The sequence below is a fragment of the Monopterus albus genome, unplaced genomic scaffold (assembly GCF_001952655.1).
Source record: "Monopterus albus unplaced genomic scaffold, M_albus_1.0 scaffold213.1, whole genome shotgun sequence".
In the NCBI taxonomy this organism is placed as follows: domain Eukaryota; kingdom Metazoa; phylum Chordata; class Actinopteri; order Synbranchiformes; family Synbranchidae; genus Monopterus; species Monopterus albus.
In genome coordinates this window covers 530,934-534,029 of record NW_018128093.1, presented here as the reverse complement: position 1 = coordinate 534,029, position 3,096 = coordinate 530,934, and the positions used below count along the sequence as shown (strand labels likewise).

The 3,096-nt window shown below is 43.5% G+C and overlaps 1 protein-coding gene across 2 annotated transcripts in view; it reads left to right on the top strand.

The window, feature by feature from the left end:
* ptprt (protein tyrosine phosphatase receptor type T) overlaps positions 1–3,096 on the top strand; it is a 366,858-nt gene that overhangs the window by 1,697 nt on the left and 362,065 nt on the right. Inside the window, exon 2 of one of the 2 annotated variants that reach the window (XM_020619049.1) lies at positions 252–284. The gene's annotated coding sequence lies outside the window, so the exon portion shown is untranslated. Of the gene's footprint in view, positions 1–176; positions 285–3,096 lie in introns of those variants that run through there. The other variant, XM_020619048.1, reaches the window with a different exon arrangement.

Below are 3,096 nucleotides of genomic sequence, written 5' to 3'. Positions count from 1 at the left end.
GGTTAGGTTCACAGAGTAAGTTGCCATAGTAACTGACTCTGAGTTTAGATTACCTCTCTTTTTGAAACGGGTTTAACTTACCCCACTTTCACGGGTTTAAGTTACCTCCGTTTCTGGAACCGAAAACTCTGAGTTTTCCTCATTTCGGGGTTAACAAACTCTGAGTTTCAACAAAACCTCCTTCTTGAAATGGGCCCCAGTGCGTTTGCATCTTGTTGAGACCTTGTTTTGGACTCTCTCTGCCTCTGGAGCTCCCTGCACCGCTTCGTCTGCCTGGATTCCTAGTAAGCCTCTGACTTTTCTTCCTTGTGTTTACCTACCTGTCTGTCTGAGTCTGCATTTGGGGCCTCTCTCTGTTTGATACTAGGAGGGGTTTTGCCAGTTTTCCCATCAGCAGGGTCACTGCCGTTCCTGTGTGTTGTGTCCTAGATTGGGGTACTGTTTCTCCTACCTATGCTCTCGTGCCACTGACACTGGCAGGTGTGAAGGTTTTCTACACTGTTACCCATAACCTGACAAAACATTTAGCTGTTTACAAACTGTATCCTGTTGTATTTCTGGTCATCATCCTTATCAGCTCTGATAACATTATACTCCCAAATGTAACTGCTGCTATCTGGAAAAACAGATGTCCCCAAACCAGGCCGCCACTGCAGCTTGAAGGAAAGTTTTGCTAAACTTATTTGGAAGTTTTTTTTTAATGAGCATGTTGTTGGTAAGCCTATTTGATTTTGCAGGCTGACTTCTTTTCTCTGTCCTGAGGGATTTTAAACAACATTTCTGATTGCTTCTGCTCCTGTGGAGCCCTGTTGGATTCTGGGTCATAACTAGTGATGGGAATTCCGGCTCTTCTGAGAGAGCCAGATTATTTGGCTCAGCTCAGCAAAAAGAGCCGGGTCCTCCGGCTCCCAAATGGCTCATCGTTTAGTACTGCTTCTGGCTTTTGTAATTCAGCCAAAGTTGGTGATGTTTTGACCTGTGATTGGTATGTGTGTGCACCTATATCACTTAATTATTCAGTGTAATTTTACTAAGTCTTAGAAATTCCAGAATACATATTTTACATTGTTTAGTATAAAATCATTAATGTACAAACATCCAACACTGTGTTGGATGTGTGGTTCTAATATGTTTGATTATGAGTTGACCCTGCTCAATGGGTTTATTTTACTGTCACTAATCTTCTGCTGTTCGTGCGCTCCTCTAGTTTGTTCTGTAGCCCGTCAGCCCGCCCCTCCCCCTTTTAACCTGATCGTATGATCCTTATCTGTGATCACACCTGATCGGTCGCAGGTGCACACATCTATCAAGGCAACATTCAGTCAGCACATGGAGCGCCTGTGGCCGAGCAGTGTGGTGGGAAGAACGTCTATCATGCTGTGGTGTATTAACAACAAAACCAAACAATGCTCTCAGACACTAGCTGGATCTTGGAGCCGGCTCGTTTGTGACCGACATCACTAGTCATGACAGTGCTACCATACTGCAGCGATAAAGTTCATAAAGCAGTAAACATGAAATGATATAACCAAAGCTAGACAAAGGTTAAAGTTCATGCTGTCTTGGGACCGAGTGGTGCAACTGCTGAATGCCATGTTTGGTACCTGCATACCAAACTACAAACAAGTGTACATTATCCAGATTTTCTGGTTTGATAGGTATGGAACAAGTCAGTTGCTTGATGCAATGATTCAGTCTGTGCAGGATGGGAAGTGGCCTCCCATGGAGTTGCCTGACCCAGATTCCCCTGGTGCCGACAAAACAAACTTGACTCACTCGTCTCAGTAGGAAATAAAAGGGCATCATGCAACATTCCCCACACAGGTTTCATGACAAGAGCACAAAAAGAACAAAAAGGCTGTTTCTGAGGTTGGAAGGAATGAACCAGCTTGATGGAATCATTTCAGCAGCAGGAACGCTGCAGTGTGCAGATTTTCCTTTGCTTAAGGGGGCACATGCTCGACACTACAGAGATCCAGCCATCATGTGTTTATACAACAGTGAGCACCCCAGATATTTTGAATGTGCAGCCTCTATTTTCCCTTTTAAACATAAATTAGATGATATTCTTGTGCAGAGTTTGAGGCATCATGGATTCAGTCCTGACAAAATAATGAGACAGACATGTAGACATTTAACAGGCAGGACATCCAACAAGGACAAAGACATTTTAAATTAAAGGTACGCCTACGTGTGCTCACTAGTACAGTGTCCTCATAAGGAAACCTCAGTTATCTTCCCTAACTGTGGTATGTTTTCCACTGGCTGATACGTCATCTTTGACGATACAGCCACAAGGTTAGTTCCCCTTCTTAATTTCATAAAATACTCCTTAGTGTGTGTATGTATGTACAGTATATATATTATTTGATGGTACACACATGTTGAATCAAAGCTATAATATCCCAAAAAGCTTCTTCGGTTGGAGCTGTGTGTGTGAGCGGTGCTGAAGTCGGCCTGTGAGGAAGTGGCTGAGTGCACAGACACATGGTCACAGGTGCACCATATGTCGCTGGTTTGAGTAGCTGCAGTGTAAATCTATTTAGACTCAGCTCCCTTAAATCTTTGCAGCTTAAAGACATGCATTCTCTGCCATGGCTCGCTGACTTCTCTCTGTATTTCACTAAGTTTCACTCCTCCTGCCATCTGGCTCACTTGTCATTCTTCGCCTCCTCCTCCTTTTCTTGGTGTCTGCCTCCTATTTTCTCTTTCTGCTTCTCTTTATTTCTCTCTGCTTCCACTTTCTTTCGCCCTTTCTATTCTGCAGTCAATGAACCCCAATCATAAACATGACTTAGATCCCAAAAAGTAAAATATAGAGTATTATTAGTCATAGAAACCAAGAATTGTGCAGTTTTATCACATCATTATGTACTCGTCTTAAATCATATTCTTTTTATGTCCTCAGTTTTGTTCTGTATAGTAGATTGAGGATCTTCTGAAGTAATTGGACCCCCAGGTCACTGACCACATCACTGTTCCGGACGCTATGAAGCTGGAGTTCATACTCGCTGAGGAAGACTTCCTGGTCTCCCAGGCTGCTTTGTTGGAGCAGGTCAGCCACTTGCAGCCACTGCTGGCACGCACCTACATCAG